The 18,515-nt window shown below is 40.4% G+C and overlaps 1 protein-coding gene across 22 annotated transcripts in view; it reads left to right on the forward strand.

The window, feature by feature from the left end:
* The window catches only part of lrrfip1a (leucine rich repeat (in FLII) interacting protein 1a), a 58,060-nt gene that overhangs the window by 5,683 nt on the left and 33,862 nt on the right, over positions 1-18,515 (forward strand). The window lies entirely within an intron of this gene.

Genomic DNA, 18,515 nt, shown 5'->3' on the forward strand with positions numbered 1-18,515 from the left:
ACATATTCTGTTATGTTTTGCACATGAAGTGCCATGTGCTCAGTGCTTAGTTTTATGTATCCAATTTATTTAGCATTAGAGCACTGCAGAATGTTTAGTTTTCAAGCTTGAAAAGCTATGAATTAAATATCCTACATGGCTTTAATAGAAAAATTAATTTGACGCATCGTGATGCACCGAGATCAAATTGAATTGCTGACATGATAATCGTAATCGAATCGGGAGATCAGTGAAGATTCACACCTCTAGTATGTACAACAGCGCAAAGTGGAATGAATGCTGGGGAACTTTCTTTTATTATCTAATTTGACAGTCAGTCATAACTAGGGTTGGGCATCGCTTTGATTTGAACAATTCTGATTCCAATCCCGATTCTGCCTTTTCGATTCCGGTTCATATCGATTCTCGATTCCGGTTCTTTGAGGGGTGGAGTTGAAACGGGTCACATTCTTATTTCACAGATAAGAGGAACATTTTATTTTGATTCAGTGGTGGTTTACAATTTTACCAGTTTTTTTTTTTTCCAACATAAAATAAAGCCACACTTCAGAGCGCCTCTTACCGTGCTCCATGGCTCCAACACAACAAGGGCATACTGGAAGTACGGTGGTGGTCGCCACAGAAACCAAAACTTGCGCATGTATGTTAAATTTGGAGCCGATGATCGGATTCAAAACCAAATTCTTCCAATAAAAAAACTATTCCAAGTTGGAACTGGTTCTCGATTCCCAATCCTAGTCATAACGGAAAGTATTAACTACTTTTAGAGTAGATTTTTTTTTTTTTTTTTTCAGGGCTAAATGACATGGTATCGGATGAATACATAGACCCACAAACTCATTAATACCATCCGCTGTATTCGGAAGTGTCCCATGTGTTTCCCACAGGTTTTCGTGAGACTATGGGGGCTGGACCTCCAACCCTCTGGGGGCATGCTACATTTAAAGTTAAATGCATCAATCTGGTGCACTTTGAGAGCAACATTAAGAAGTTAGAATCTGTACTCTTGTAAACAATGTTGTTGTTGTGAGCAATTTAATTACAAACACCTTGTTTACAAGGATATGAATGGCGATGACGTTGCAAAAACAGGCCCACCCACAAAGCATGGTAAACGAGACGGGGTTTAGTTCACAAATGGTCAAAACACAAAATCGACGAGAGCATACATTTGACCGGTGTCAATGGATGATAATCTCCTTCTGAAGGAAAGCCTTTTATTCTCACTTAGACAGCAAAGGATAGGTGATTTGCAGCTTTAAGTCAAACGCATCATTTAAACACAAACGTCCATTAGACATAATTTAGCCACGAAATCAGCGGAATTATTGGATTACGGTCAATCGTAGCGAACCCATAATTTTCCATTATGCTCCGTCTAGCAACAACTCTCCAGGTTTCTGTTGATAAGTCTGTTTTTGTCTGCGTGAGTTTGAGGAGTTGGTCTAAACTGGGGATTAAGTTGCCAGGTTGGCGCTGGGTGGTTTTTAGAAGCTCAGTGACACATGGAAGAGAATTGAGTTTTCTAGGGTGGATTAGCCTGGGGCGGCCTGGGGAAGGGGAAGCCCACCAGACAATCCCCAATTCATGCTTACGGTCATCTGCCAGAACAGAACCCTCGTGCAGCCGCAGCCGAGTTAATGTTTAATGGTGGAGACAAGCAACACAGATTTACACAATGACAGCCAACAGTCAAAATCAACACTGAATAGTGACGTTTTGTAACCGTGTCCCTGTCTAATGTAAGCACTCAATTCCATTAAGATGTTTTAAATGTGCTTCACTTCTTAACAAGGCACTCAAACCGCTGTGCTCCCCAGAATATAGGTGGAGCAGAATGACACCCATTATGCCATGATCTACTTAAACGGACATTATTGGTCCAAACAATCACTTGTGTATTTCCTGATACAAAAAAAACCCTGGCTTGCCTGACTCATGTCTCCTTAAAAGGAAGTGGAGGCTCTGCATGTGTTGGCTTCCTCTTGATGACATCATCACATGCACAGCCCCTGCAGATTGTTATCACAAACTCCTTCCTGTTTATTCACCATGGCTGAGTTTCTTTCCAAAAGCTTAGGGAACAGTGGCGCTTGGGGCTTGGTGGGGGTTGAGTGCAGGTATTTCAGTTGATCAAATCCGGTACATGGAGGGTGGGGGATGCACTTATATACAATTTGACCAATAGGACCAAGTAGGACAAATGGTCAACACACAGTTTCTGACTGTAGGATGTTTACTATGTGACCAAAGCAGCAGTGGAAAACACTAATACCAGCCAGTGCCACACAGTCGTCATTCACCAAGTTAATCTTTTATCAGCATTTTTTAACCGCAACAACAAAAGTTTTGAGGATTGGACACCCTCAAATGTTGAATTTATTAATTCCGGCGTAAACATGCTTTCTAAAGTATGAAGTTAAGTGTAATCTCTTTCAACTTGGCCACATTAACCCTGCTGCTATGTTAACTAACACTTGTTAGCCGGATGGGTTTAACTGGATTGTGTAATGTTTGTTTTTCTGTATCAGTTACTCTTCATTTCACTTCCCCTGACTCTTAGGTCTCATGACCTCTCAGTTTGGGGATAGTAACAATGCATGATGGATGGATGGATGGATCGATGGATGGATCTGATAAGCCTCTTAAATGTTTGTCTATAATTACATGCCATAAGACCTACATCACACACAAACAGAATGGTACCAATCCTCCCTTTAATAACAAGGTCCTTTACATTACCTAACATTCATTTGGTTGCTTTTGTTCAAGCATCTTCAAAAACTGCATTCAAACACAATCGGAAGGAGAGCTAGATGTCGTCTCAAAGAAATGTCCCTAAACCACTTAAATATGCAACTCAACTGTATAGCACTAACTTACAGTGTACTTCTACTTCAGGGGAAAGCATTCTACTACTACATTTACCCGACAGAGAGAGATTACTGGTTACATTGCAGAGGATTTTACTCACGAAATGCAACAATGAAAATACGATGCATCATCATTAATAAACTATCCAGCATTACATTAAAGTTGAAAGCTCCATCTTGAACAGACGTTTAGTAAATGTAGGGACATTGTGTTGACAATGCCTCTCTTTCACGCTTCACTTAAGTAAACATTTGAATGCAGGACTCGTGGGGGGGAAAGGTAAAGGAAGACCCTGCTTGCCTGTGACCCAGGTTGAACAGTCATATTTTTTGGTTTTTGTTTCAGTCCGAGTGACTTGACGTGTTGAGAGTTGCTTTTATGGTAAAAGGTTAGCGTTATGCGCTGCCATTTTCAATATGGGAGTTAATAAAAGGGTGTTGGCAGCCTTGGTTTGCACTGGTTCAGAATACCGAATCTCCATGTTTTATGTTGTTGACCTTGGTTACACCAGTTAGCATGCATTAGCTTAGAGTGCTCACTTGTAACACCCTTCACTTGGCTCACTTGGTTTAAGTGCGCATCTTTGACACCCTTTAATGTCCCACCTAACTATACGTACACACGGCCGCCGACTTGAGCTTCTAAAGATACCGGAAGTCATTCATTTTCAATGGAAGCTGGCTTCTCTCAGCTGCAAGGAGCGGCAAATCTGTCGGCGTCGCATTTGGGCGTTTTGAGCAACCAGAGCGTCAATCCGAAAGTTGAACTTTGGTTAACAAAATGAGCTATGACGCGGTTCAGCGGCAAGCGCCAGCAACCAATCGGAATATAGACGTCCTTCGTGCTGGCTGATTCCCGGAGAAACATACAATGTAAACTTTCGTTCCTACAAAAACAATGCTGTGATGAGCACCCACAAAGTCGTCGTTCCTTTCACTGCTCTGTAGGCCAGCTCCAGAGTCCTGGACTGGATGTATGTGCCAGTGTAGATGAACAGAGAAGAGGAGTGGTGTGGGAAAAGATCTTTCTCCATTACGATTTAGTAATCTCTGGAGTACTCCCCGTGATGAGTAAAATAAACCTAGTGTCTGAAATCGGTGTATCCCTGAAGTCGCAGCCTGTCACAGGCTCCCTTACCTAAATCCCATTAGTGTGCCCGTGAGTTAGGCATGTAACCTCTCCTACCTGCGTGTCACTGCCCAGAGGCAAGGGGTTAACGCTATTTGTTTGAAAGTAGGGCTGGGCAATATATCGATATTATATCAATATCGTGATATGAGACTAGATATCGTCTTTAGATTTTGGATATCGTAATATGAAATCAGCGTCTTTTCCTGGTGTTAAAGGCTGCATTACAGTAAAGTGATGTCATTTTCTGAACTTACCAGACTGTTCTAGCTGTTCTATTATTTGCCTTTAGCCACATAGTCATTATATCCACATTACTGATGATTATTTATCTAAAATCTCGTTGTGTAAATATTTAGTGAAAGCACCAATAGTCAACACTACAATATCGTTGGGGTATCGATATCGAGGTATTTGGTAAAAAATGTCATGATATTTGATTTTCTCCATATCGCCCAGCCCTATGTGAAAGCGTGTGACACCGTGAATGTAGCATGAAGAAATAAATCATCATTTGGAAATAAACATGTCACAGAAATTCCTTTTCTGCAACTGAGCTCAGTAATTCACTGTGCTCACAGTGCTGTTGTGTAACTTCCTGCGAGGTATTGCTTACTGCCATCATGCTTTAGTAGCAGTGAGTGTTGCAACATAAACTATTGCTGCCTGAAGGACTCGTTTCAAGCTACAAGAAGCTTCCTATAACTCCCACAAGGAAAACCTAGGAGGGCCCCACAGTGTGTAACCAATTGGAAACGTGGGTAACATCAACTAAAAGGTCTCAAAGGATGGTCAGGTTCACCATGTTGTTGTAGTAAGACCGATCGCTTCTTGAGATGGAATGTTTGAGGATTTTCTAGTTTCCATAATCCACTGACTTGATTGGGAATGGTATTAATGTGGTGGGCACTTTGTTTCCATGTTTGAATCTCAGGAAATTCTCAAACTATGGGGGGAAACTGTTCCCTTGCTGCTGTAATGTAGTTTTGATGGTTTCATCGCATTCTCTCACGGTTTAAACCCAGCTGCCTCCCTCCATATCTATTTTTAGAAATCTCTAAAGCATACTATTTGTTTTATTCCTGACATGATGTAGCCCGCACAACTAACCACTGTGTTTGCAGTGCTCAGGGTGCCAGAGCATGTGTTTGTGGTGCAGCCTGAGGTCTTATTGCATGGCTGCGTGAGTGGAGGCAGACAGATGTTTTTCCTTAAGTAACCAGCAGTTAAAGGTGTTTTATGAACAGGCAGGAGGATGAGCCTGTATTCTAGAAACTTCGCTGCCTATATACAGTACAGTGCATCTTATAATTCATACAAAATGTGAGGAAAGGGCTGGGTTCTCAAATATTAGGTGCAATTAAACACATTTGTTGTGAAAGGCACATTGCCATACGCAGCGCATACAAAATAATCCAATAACTTCCCCTGAATGAACTAATGCAAAAACCATTTTAAGGATGGGCAAAGGCTAGTGCTTGACGCACAGGGCTCAACGCTAACTTTTTAAAGTGGTTGCTGGCTTGGCAACCAGGCATCCGCTTTTGGTTGACGAAATTGACAATTAAGTTGTCATGTTTTAACCTGCCTATATTTGGAGCAATTAATTTCTTATGTAACTATACCACACATTTTAATAATGAAACAATGAGATAATGGCTTGCAATATAATTTCCCATCCCTCTCAAAGAAGGGTACAGTAGATCACAAAACTCACAGTTCGGATCACGGTTTTGAGTCACGGATCGGATACATTTTCGGATCAGCACAAAAAAAGGGGAATTTAAATGATTATTGAAAAAGTAATAACAATAATTACTTCTTTCACCAGTAAATTGCTGTTAAAAGACAAAAACCGATGAGAAAAGGGTATTTTACAATAACTTTGAATGCACGAGGTTTACCAGTTTCAAGTTAATGCAAGATTTAGTCCCGTCTGTGTTGTTTATCCAACAACAGCAGTGACCAGTGTTAGTTTGTGTCTTTTAGCTCGTAGTTTTAGCGGCAGACTGTTGTACGTCCCGGTGTTGGAATCTTCTACAGTGAAATATAGTCACACTTTTACACCGTTTAGCTGTCAGCATTTTAACCGTGTTGAATCCAGTTACTACTGTAGCTAATGGTAGGCTAATGTTACCAAGTGCAACGTGTTATTAGTGTTTACTAGCGTGACGTGCAGCGATGTTTCTGTTGCCTCAAATGTCTTTTTCGGAGCATCAGAGAGCAGTGCAGACATTTAGCATCGGTTTTATATAAAACAATATTGAACAGGTGGTTGCCAAAGGGGGCAACCAGAGGCCACGAAATGGTTGCCAATTGACTCAATCTGGTTGCCCTTGGCAACCAGTCAACCGTTAATGTTGAGCCCTGATGCACAATCGGCACTTTGGAAAGGATTAGTAAGAACTTACTATTTTGGTTAATATAAATAAGATATTATAGTGTTTAAAAAAATATATCCTTCTGTCCTTAATAATCAATAATCAATTACATTTTATTTATAGTATCATAACGAGTTATCTCAAGACACTTTACAGATAGAGTAGGTCTTGACCACACTCTATAATGTACAAAGACCGAACAATTCCAGTGATTGCCCCAAGAGCAAGCATTCAGTGCAACAATGGCGAGGAAAAACTCCCTTTTAGGATGAAACCTTGGGTGGTGAGGGAAACTTTATTTTAGGGAGAAACCTCGGACAGACCCAGGCTCTTGGTAGGCGGTGTCTGACGGTGCCGGTTGGGGGTGTGATGAACAGTGGCAATTATAGTCACATTAAAGATAATGGAAATATGACTAGAAATAGTAGTTGTTGTAGTTCATGGTGTAGCAGGGCACTGCAGGGTGTTACAGGGTGTAGCATGGCATAGCAGGGCACTGCTGAGTATAGGAGGGCACAGCAGGGCGCGGAGCAGGACCACGGTGACAGCTGCAACCATGATTTAGGTGCCACCCTAATCCAAGGAAAACTGCTGGGTGAAAAAACATAAGGACTCTGGGGAATAAGCTCCCCAGAGCTAAGTTAGTAACAAGCATTTCTGGGACATGGATGCACACAGATGGAAAGAGAGAAGAGCTCAGTGTGTCAAAGGAAGTTCCCCGGCAGTCTAAAACTATAACGGCATAACTAAGAGCTGGTCCAAGGCAGACCTGAACCAGATCTATAAGGGTTGGTAGATGAATCTGACGACTATGAAGAGAAGAAGACTAGAAAACCTAACCACACTGAAAGTAAACTATAAACCGTTAAACTTTGTGTAGATGTTAGGGATGCACGATTAATCTAATTGCAATTGCGATGTCACTCTGTACGTAAGTAAGTACATAACTGCAAAAATTGTGCGATTAGAGTTAAAAAATGTGTGCGTGACCGTCTGTTTGCACTCCACGTTGTAACACCCTTCACTTTACCGACGGTATTAACAGATGAAGCCACCGTGAAGCTTGGTGTTTACCGTTAGCTCACTTTACACTTTCTTGCTTTTTTTTTTTTTTTTTTTAAGAAAATGTTAAGTAAAAGTATGTAAGTATCATCAGGAAAATGTACTTTATTAAAAGTGAAAGTATTGTTGCAAAAAATCCTCACATTATAGAAATGATCCAAACTGTTCTGTCAATCAACTAAGTGTTTAATGGTGTAATCATTTCTTCTGGACTTGTAGGCCGTTTTATTGTTGGGTGGTTTAATTTATATTAAAACATTGTAGTTTTATAAACTACATGTGTTTTGTGTGCAAAAAAAATCTTAATTTGTAAAGTAACTTGTAACTAAAGCGGTCTAAAAAGTACAATATTTCGCTCTGAAATGTAGTGGAGTAGAAGTAGAAAGTGAAAAAACAGACTCAAGTAACCTCAAATTTGTACTTAAGTACAGTACTTGATTAAATGTACCTAGTTACATTTCCCCACTGCTCGCAGATGGATGCAGTGGAGACAATTGTATGTTTAATAACTTCCGTCGAATCATTTCTGGCAAGAGTTTGTAAGGGTTTGAACACAGAGGCTTAATTTATCCATTTCTGCTCTTTGTGAGAAAAAGACATCCGTTCGGCTGACTCATGTCTGTGGCTATATTGTGAGCGGAGCGTTTTTAGCAGCCACTCCCTTTTAGGCAACATCTGGGAGGTTTTTAAGGTTTTACAAAGAGGAAACGAGTGTATTTTTATTTATTTTTTTCAAGTTAGTCATTATAACCTTCAACTAGATAACCGGCACACTGTGTGAATCCACTTAATGGCCCCACCTCATTTTAAACGCAGTCAAACCTCTAGCTGGTCAGAAATCAGTTATTTCTGTGTGCTCTCTTTGTCCAGCCTGTCAGCGCTCATGATCATTAAAATACCCCTCCATTTTGGTTGCTGAAGGCTGGCATTCAGGGCGTGGGAATTCAGCGCGCTGCAGAAAGAGTCCCAGCACCAGGTTGGCATTTAGCTCTGGTGGCACTTGAAGACAGGATGCCATTTAGATTGTCAGTAGACACAAGGGATCAGGTTGACAGAAGCCAGGCCAATAGGTCTGTCCTTAGCAGTAAGCTCAGATAAGCTGTTTTCTCATATGAACTCAAACACAAATCATGTCTGGACATTGTACCTAGTTGTCGGACATTACAGCAGGGTAAAGTCATAAAATGTATTAAAATATGAACATGGTCTCCATGACGTCACCAATAGGTTTCTGAGAGCCACAATGACATCGGCCAACTCCCGGCTAATCCAAAAATGGGCAATGAGGTGGAGCGTGGATGGAGCTGAGGCAGGCCGACGAAGCCTACAGTCAATGTTCGCCTCCTGGGACGGCAACCACCTGTCACTCTTAGCAACACCCCATAATGATATAGAACTTGAAGCCTTAATATGATTTTTAAACGGGTTCGTTTTAACTAAAGTCACCCCCCTGTACAGTTATCATGAAGGTGGCAATTAGCTATAGAGCGCAAAATCATTTTTTGTACCAGGCTGCTGCTGGAAAGTTAGGCATTTTAACATGGGGTCGGGGCACAGGGCAGCTCACCTAGTAGAGCATGCACCCTATATACTGAAGGCTGAGCCCTTACTGCAGTGGCCATATTATATCATATGTTTTTAAAATCGCATCAATGAATTGTTAGCAATATTCATTTGTGGTTCATATTTTCCCAAATTGACCATGTTTTCTTTCTTTAAGATTTTTTTTGGGGGGCATTTTTAGGCCTTTATTGACAGGCCAGCTCAAGACATGAAAGGGGAGAGAGGGGGGAAATGACAAGCAGCAAAGGGCCAAAGGTCGGAGTCGAACCTGCGGCCCGCTGCGTCGAGGAGTAAACTTCTATATATGGGTGCCTGCTCTACCAACTGAGCTATCTGGGCGCCCCAAATTGACCATCTTAAAGTAAAACACTACTTAAACAATTTTTAAATGAAAAATAATATGTGACCTGTCATTTTGGCTTCATAGCATAGCTCTTGTTTGATAAAACTGCAAGTCAGGAATAGGAGGAAGGAGAACATGCACTATGTGATATACACTATCATCACACAATATGTTTGAAATTAGCCTTCCCTTAAACTGTTATCTTTTGTCCGCATTTAAACCACTGCAAAGGATACGTCCAGTCTTGTTAGAGCCTCCCTTTTTACTATGAACTAGCTCATTTGCTCTCAGGAGGACAGTCACCCTGTTGAAATTGTGCTGAATAAGAACAGTTTTTTGATAGAACCAGAGACCATGTAGGTCATTATAAATAGCTTTAAAGGAGGCGTAAAAGATGCAGGATTCTGTCTTTTGACCTATTTAGATGCATTGTTCTGACTAGAGGCAGCTACCAGGTATACTCGTAGGTACAACATGCGTGGACACTCAGCTGATCCAGGATTTCACTCCCTTCCATTTTCTGACATCGTGGCGTATTTTGACTTCAACTGACAAACTGCAAGAAGGTACTTTATTGAAAGAATGAATTGTATTCTAAAAAGCAAACGAGTAGTTTTTGAAGTAACATAATGTTAGGACAGTATTTGTCTCGGCGTTTGTTTGAAGTTGTCTAGTAAACCAGGTAGCTGGAGTTTGACGCGTCAAAGGCGACTCGCCGGCGACAGCAACGGGGGTTTTCCGTCCGTCCATAGGTACGTCGGTGCATCCACCCATCCCGTTCTTGAAAACGCGGTATCTCAGCACCCCCTGGAGGGAATGTCTTCAGAAATTGGCACAAACGTTCACTTCGACTCAAGGATAAATGATTAAGGTCACAATGATTAAGGTCACAATGATTAAGGTCACAATTCCAATGCTTATTTTGACATTTCACACACATATCTAATAGGATAAAATGATGAAGTGATGACATTTTATATTCAAAAGGTCATCTTCACTCTGACATCATTATGTTTTGCAAAAAAGCTTATCTGGCCGTTATTCAACACCATAACTCAGGAACAGAAGGGGAGACGTAGGTCGGTTACTGAATTGGTGACGCTAATCTTGGAACAATAATGATTGTATAGATCCTCTGTGTGAAATACACCTAATATCTTTTTTAATAAATCCCTTCAAAGTCTTCACTACATATATCATGTGAGTCTGGGCAGACATGGATGTTTACTGAGGCGGTCATTTTAGTTGGCTTCTCAAATAATATACAACACATACTGCTCAAAATGACTGTTAAAGCTAATTTTGCACATGATTTAATAATAGCATTGCTCCTCAGCTGTACATAATACTATTGTCTACTTGAAATGGCCTATACAGAATAGCCTATACAGTTTCCTTGAAAAAGAAGTCACTGATTGTACAAGTCTTGTTGTTTTGATAGATTTCTAGTAAGCCTGTTTTTTAAATGGTCAGAACTATGGCAGGCACAGAGTGTGTGTTGACACATACACAGCACTCCCACCCAGGAACACTAATGTTTAAAAGATAAACATCATTCACACCTCTGTTTAAACTTTGGCAAGGCTGCTACACTCATTTACATGACATTCAGTACTGAAATGAGCAATATTATAATATTATAACAAAAAAATGTTTTAATTTGGTATTAAAAAAATAATATACTAATATAAAGTAGGCCTATTAGGTTAAAGTAATTCACTGGCTTAACATGTTATTTTGCACCAGTCATGCTGGACTTCTTGATTCCGGTTTCTGGTCATTGGCCAACAAGGTCAAGTATTATATACTGTATAATGTGTTGTCCATCCTGAAACATAATATATGTGTTGGGACTTATTTAAAAGTAAGATAAATCACTGTCTCATTAAATCTTTTTCCTCCCCAACCTGACTCGACCTTCTCTCAATTAGACAATACAATAGAGCTGCAAAGATAAGCCGATTAGTTGTCAACTATTAAAATGATCGACCAACTATATTGAAAATTGATTAATAGCTTTGAGTACATTTTAAGATAGAAAAGCAAAAATTCTCAGCTTCCAAAATGCGAATATTGTTCTAGTTTTTTCACTCCTCTGTGACAGTAGACTGAATATCTTCAGACATTCGAGGACGTCACATTTGGCATTTTATATTGATTACTCGAGAAAATAATCAACAAATGAATCGACAATAAAAATAATCGTTAATTGCAGCCATACAATACTGTCTGTTGTGTAGTCTGTGCCAGTGTCTGTAACAGTCAAGAGTATAAGAAGACATATTTGATATAACTTAACCTGGTCTAAAAAAAGTTGACTGCATTTAAGAACCTTACACAAGCTATTGTGCTGTATTAGTGCAGCCTACATGTCTACACAAAGTTGCTTTAAAGTAATGCACTGTGGGTTTGGACAAACGGTTTGCTTTGTCTTCTGAATATTTTCTTAGCCATATTGTAAGTCATGTTGCAGTTTTAAAGGTCCTGTATTGTACAAGTTGAGATTTCCGTGTGAGTTTTTTTTTTTTTTTTTTTTTCAAGCAGGTCAGGGTGCGATTTAAATACTGTAAAAGTGTCCAAACGCTCAAACCACAGAGAAATGTACACTGCCGATATTCAGAAACTGCGCCTTTTGACCTCAGAACTTCTGTGCGGTTATAGATATAGAGAATATCATAAACAATAAAAATAAAAATGTATAAGACAGAAACTAAACATACACTATCATTTGATAACACACTATAAAATAACAAAATACACACATAAGACAAGGGCAGACACATAGACAGGACAGCTCCATCAGTGCAGTCATAGGGCATTCCTTACATTCATGTTGAACACATTTTTAAGCCCGGTACATCAACATACTATCGTCACATAACATCTCTTTCATCTTCTATGGACACATCTAGAGTCCATACAAGAATATTCCTTAAAAAGACACATAATGAATAGAGTAATCTATTTCTTACAGATAACCAACCTAAACATTAGTGCATTTTTACAACATTTGTTCTATATCCACACCTGAGTACTATACATGCGGCTCTATTTTGCTCTCCATAGCACAACAATTCTGCCCTACAAAGGCAAAACACCGTAACATCATGTTTGGGCAAAAATGAGTTGATGTCATTTTTGGGGTATTTGAGACCTCCTTTATCATGTGAATAAATATCGTGAGTCAAATTGATTGTTTTAACGAGGAAAATAAAGGGCTATGACAACCGTAACATCCAAAACCATACGAGAAACCACAGCAGAACGCCGTAAAAGCTGTTACGGCTCTTTGCCTTTGTTCCGGGCACGCTGAAGTTGAGTTAAGGTGTTCTGACTTTGTTTAGCCAGGCATCAAGAGATATGTTACTGTACTCTGGCCTCGTCATACTGCCAAAGTTTGCCGCTTTTAATTGTCACCAAACCACGTAACCTACACACGACACATCTTTGAAATAAAGTGGCGATGGTTCAGATCTGTAAGTGTCAGTGACAGCCCGGAGCTAGCTAAATGGAATCGTAGCGCTAATGTTGATGCTGACACACCTCCTCATTTGGTGGAGACTCGCATCAGATGCCGAAAACCAATTATTAAATACACGGGCATCCTACCTTTCCATGCAATCCGATATAATCCATGGAAGATATAATCCATAGCAATGCACGTCATCTGCTGTATCCACAACAATCCATACGTGTTTGAGCCATATTTCCTTCTTGCCTGTGTTCATGTAAAATCTTACACAAATCCATAATAGCACTAAGCTAGTTATCGCTAACGTCCGTACAAAGTAGGCTAAGCTAATTGTTATCTCAGAATTAAAAAGTAGTAATCCAAGTCGAGTTCGTTGACTGTGCATCTTGAGCAGTTTGGTGGCCCTTAACCAGGGGCGATTCTAGGCTCAGAGATTTAGGGGCCCTCAGCCCCTAATGAGAATATGACACGGATACAGTGCCTTGCAAAAGTGTTAAACATTTATTAAGGTATATTTATTGTTAAACAATAAATATACCTTTTGTATTCAATTATAATTGAATTCTTTATTGAGAAAATATTTCTTGTATTTACTCATACTGTATACTGTACTGCAAAGTAACTTATCTGTCATACTGTTCAACTGTTAGCGTTGCCACACTATCCTCATCATTATAGCACTAAATAGGAACAACCAAAGGCCTTCTATATAATTTAAAACAAATACCATGATGACTAGACCTTGGTTAGTTCTTATAATGGATGTAAGTATGGTGAACAGCAAGCAAATATTGATTATATGTTCGTTAATGCCTGGCCAATCGGAGCAGACTGGGCTTTCTCTTAAAGACAGGTGCTAAAACAGAGCGTTGCAGACAGAGGGTGAATACAGGTGTATTTAGACAGACAATATATGTTTTTTGAACATTAAAGTATATTAAATGTTCTAGTAAACCTAAAATACAAGTATGAACCTGAAAATGAGCATAATGTGGGACCTCTAACGGAGGATTACAGAATACAGGATGGCATACTGTAGTTTGACAAACATTAAGTGTGCTAGATTAGTAATAGATTTACTTGCAGTTGTTGGGTGGGGTTTACTGCATCCGGACAATTCAGAGAGTGTCAAGTAAGTTGTCATTCACAGGAAAGTCTAACTCAATATGATATGATTGTCTGCATGTCCTGGCACTTATTGTGTTGTGTTGCATTGTATGGGGTACTGGAGCTCCCACCCATGTGACATCTAAATTTAAAATTTTTTTTGAAAAATATGTGCCAATGATTTACACCCCAAACTGATTGATATTGACTGAAATGTCTGAGATGTCTATTTTTTTCTTTTGGGGTTTCATGCGTCGGTACAGGTTTTGGGTGTGTCTGGAAGCCCTGGGCACAAATGTTAAAGGTCCCATGACATGTGTAGTGGTCCCCTAATACTGTATCTGAAGTCTCTTTTTATATAGGCCTTAGTGGTCCCCTAATACTGTATCTGAAGTCTCTTTTATATAGACCTTAGTGGTCCCCTAATACTGTATCTGAAGTCTCTTTTATATAGACCTTAGTGGTCCCCTAATACTGTATCTGAAGTCTCTTTTATATAGACCTTAGTGGTCCCCTAATACTGTATCTGAAGTCTCTTTTATATAGACCTTAGTGGTCCCCTAATACTGTATCTGAAGTCTCTTTTATATAGGCCTTAGTGGTCCCCTAATACTGTATCTGAAGTCTCTTTCCCGAAATTCAGCCTTGGTGCAGAATTACAGCCACTAGAGCCAGTCCCACAATGAGCTTTCCTTAGTTTGTGCCATTTCTGTGTCTGTAGCTTTAAAATGCTATTGAGGAGGAGGAGAGGGGGGGGGGTGGGACAAGGTGGAGGGTAGGGATGTGGCCTTGACTAGGGGTGCACCGATCCGATATTAGGATCGGATATCGGCCCCGATATTGCAAAAGTAGCTGGATCGGTGGATCGGAAAAATTAACAGATCCACGGGCCGAGTTTTATTTATTTATTTTTTACACTCCGTCGCAGCACCGGGGCCCCTGTTAACTGCGTACCCTTCTCACTCATGGTAGTAACTTTATAACACAACAATTAATAACCCACAACTAACTCTCTTAAAAGGATAAAACCCCAAAGCATATAACAATTTGAGACTTAAACAGTTTCTAACACTAATCATTTTACATTTACAAATGTAGCTACACCGCCGATGGCATGCTGGGTAACATTACAGCTGCTAGCCTAGCTAGCCAGGTAGCATAACAGTCTGTTAAGCTGGGAGAGGCTACGGTCGCTACTGCACAAGAACCTAGAAGAAAGTTAGCTAGAGGATGAAGAAAGACCGGAGATACACCAGAACAACATGTGCTCAAGAGAGGAGCCGTCTGTTGTTCCCAAATTTGTTTTCTTTCTAATAAATCATAATTTAGCCACTGTTGTTGCCCGTCGCTCTAACGTTACTCGGCCGTGCTAACGTTACTGCGCTAACGTTAAAGACCTGTCACTTCAAGCATGCAGCGGAGCAACGTTATGAACACAATCCACCTCCGGTCCCGCTACAGACCGTTGAGAAAGACGGGTTCGGAGCAATGATTAAAACTCTGGATTTAAGATGTCTCGCCTCGCTGAAATACGTCCGCCAACCTGCTAACATTATTCAAACAGCGAAGGAGGCTGACAGCGGAGCTACGTTCAGTCCCACACTACAACCACACTACAACAACCTAACTTACCTGTGGCCAAGGTAGTGGTTATACAGTACTAGCTTACAACTATTTAGTTTTGAAAGGGAAACGGTGTTAAAGTTGTTTGTATGTGTAGGCTATTCATTCGATTTGAGTTTATTTTACTACTTTGCAGTTTGCACAATAAAAATAGTTTAGCTTCTGTAACTGTTTCATGGATTCCCCTTCATACAAAGTTATTGTATAATGTTGTGGAGCCAAGCAAACCCTTAATCAAAGCTTTTAGTAAACATGATGACATTAACATGTTTTTGTGATATTCTATGTACTCCTGACAGTAGAATAAGCCATTAAAAACCTATATAAAGGTGGCCCATTATTGATGGCCCATTATTATGTATTTAAATTTATTTTAAGAAGTTTGATTACATTATATTTTTGATTTGAATGCACAATTGTTTTTTAAATAACAAATAAGAATTAAATACATTACATCTATGTTATTTTGTCTTAGTTAGGAAAGTAATGTTTAGTTAGGAAGGTCTGGTGCCTTTAGTGTCTTCCACATGGTGGAAGGAAGGTATCGGAACGGTATCGGGTATCGACAGATACACAAAGCCCTGGCATCGGTATCGGTAAAATACCAATGATCGGTAAAAAGTTGGATCGGTGCACCCCTAGCCTTGACCAACTGCCACTTTGCTTGTTTGCAAGCCATGATGTCTTTCTCTTTCTCATGGGTAGGCCAAATTCTCTAGGTGTGCAAAGCAGAGAAAGGGGAGGTAACCTTGCTCCTTATGACCTCATAAGGAGAAGATTCCAGATCGGCCCATCTGAGCTTTCATTTTCTCAAAGGCAGAGCAGGATACCCAGGGCTCGGTTTACACCGATCACCATTTCTAGCCACTGGGGGACCATAGGCAGGCTGGGGGAGCTCACATTGATGTTAAAAAACCTCATAAAGTGAAATTTTCATGCCATGGGACCTTTTTTAAGAAACTCAAAGACAATGAGCAATCTTAGAGGAAATGCCATTTTAAGGAGTCAGGGAGTGAGCCACGGGGAGAACAGCAATCAGTAAGGGCTATTTCTGGAATATCTCCTTCATCGCTCAGATGACGAGCAATTACTTGCACTAGCTTTTGTGAATGTCCTGGTACACATTCACACACATCCACGAGCAGGTGGTGCTTAGTACACACAGCTTGCTGCAGGGTAAAAAGCATCTCTACTGATGCAGCAGCAGGCCTGCTGTTCTAAGGACCCATTCCTCCAGACAAAATGGACATTACGCAAGTCTTGCTGCAGACTTGAGCGCTTGTAATTTAAATCCTGCATCTATAACTTAAACTTGAGCATCTACTCACTCAAGTAGTAGAGAAAAAGCATTGCTCCACTGGCCTCTCTATACGGTAGGTTGAAAGGCTCACGTCTGGGGTGGGAACCACCAGAGGCCTCGCGATACGGCATTATCACGATACTTATGTCACGATACGATATTATTGCGATTTTAATGATATTGCAATTACCTTTTTTCTGACTCCACATTTTTTCCAACTTCAAATTATGTCCCCAAAGAAAAACATCTGTTATCTAAAAAAAATACATTTCTCTGTTTGTTCATCTCACTTCTATTTTATTGCTGCAAAATGGGATTGTCAAGCAGACACACTGACCAACCCATATAATAAAATATCAGGATACTATGCTGTATCGATTTTTATTTTATTTTTATTGTTTTCCACCCCTATTGTTGACCACAACCATCATCACAATTGAGTGTGGTCAGGTGTGGTGTTGCATTGTGAAGTGCTGAACTGCACAGGGTGTGGACCGGAACAAGCAGCACCGTGCAGTGCAGCTGCTATGTGATAAAACCTGGCCTAGGTCCCAGCATGATATTAACATTATTGGTGTTTTTGTGTGACGATTACCTACAGCAGCAGCAGCATCATACATAGTTGAAAGTGAATATAACACTGAGGAGCCTTTAGCAGAGACACGACATCGCACAGCGAAGGCCACGTACACAGTCATCAAGTAACTACAGTGATCATGAGACAAGATACACCTGGAGCTGCCTGATTGGGCTAAGGTGACAATGATTGGTCAGTGACGGTGTCAGTACGTATGTGGTCATGAATCAGGGCAGTATGTCACACTGTAACTGCACAAGCAGAGGAGAGCAAACCACTTCCAGTCAAACATCACACACATACAAACTAGGAGCTTGGTATCAACAATGACTTCCTGATTCGATTCCGACTCACAACGTCCCGCTTCGATTACCTTTTCGATTCGATAACAATTGGGTTTAGATACACTTTAGTTACAATACCAACTTTGCTTGGATATAAAAGAGAGTTTAGAGCTGTAGTTACCGTTTAAGCGTAAGATGAAAACATGGACTAACTGACAAGCAGATCTATAATTTGGAGTGTAGCCTACTGTACTCGAATAGAGGACATGCAGCCAAATTGCTACTGCAGACGGCACACATTTGAAGTTTGAAGTACAAATTGCAGAAAAAGAGTTGAATATTTATTCATCTGGTTGGTGTCCTGGAGATAGATTTTTGTCTTGCCTGGTGAGGCTGTCTAGTGAGTATTAACTTAAATGTGTAGGAAAAGGACTAACTGAGTCATGACTAAAAGGTGTGTGTGTGTGTGTGTGTGTGTGTGTGTGTGTGTGTGTGTGTGTGTGTGTGTGTGTGTGTGTGTGTGTGTGTGTGTGTGTGTGTGTGTGTGTGTGTGTGTGTGTGTGTGTGTGTGTGTGTGTGTGTGTGTGTGTGTGTGTGTGCCTCTGAAACTGACGGTTTTCTTTGTGTGTGTCTTCCTGTTACTTCATGTCATGGTGACATTAGGGAAATGCATTAGTGCGATGGTAGGAGGGATTACAGTGACCCCGCCTAGAGGCGAACAGACTGCAACCACATAGCGTCTACCACAAAGCTAGAGGAAGGAAATGCCTACACACACACAGTCTGTAGCACACACTCATA

Source organism: Perca fluviatilis, chromosome 12, assembly GCF_010015445.1.
Source record: "Perca fluviatilis chromosome 12, GENO_Pfluv_1.0, whole genome shotgun sequence".
Lineage (NCBI taxonomy): Eukaryota > Metazoa > Chordata > Actinopteri > Perciformes > Percidae > Perca > Perca fluviatilis.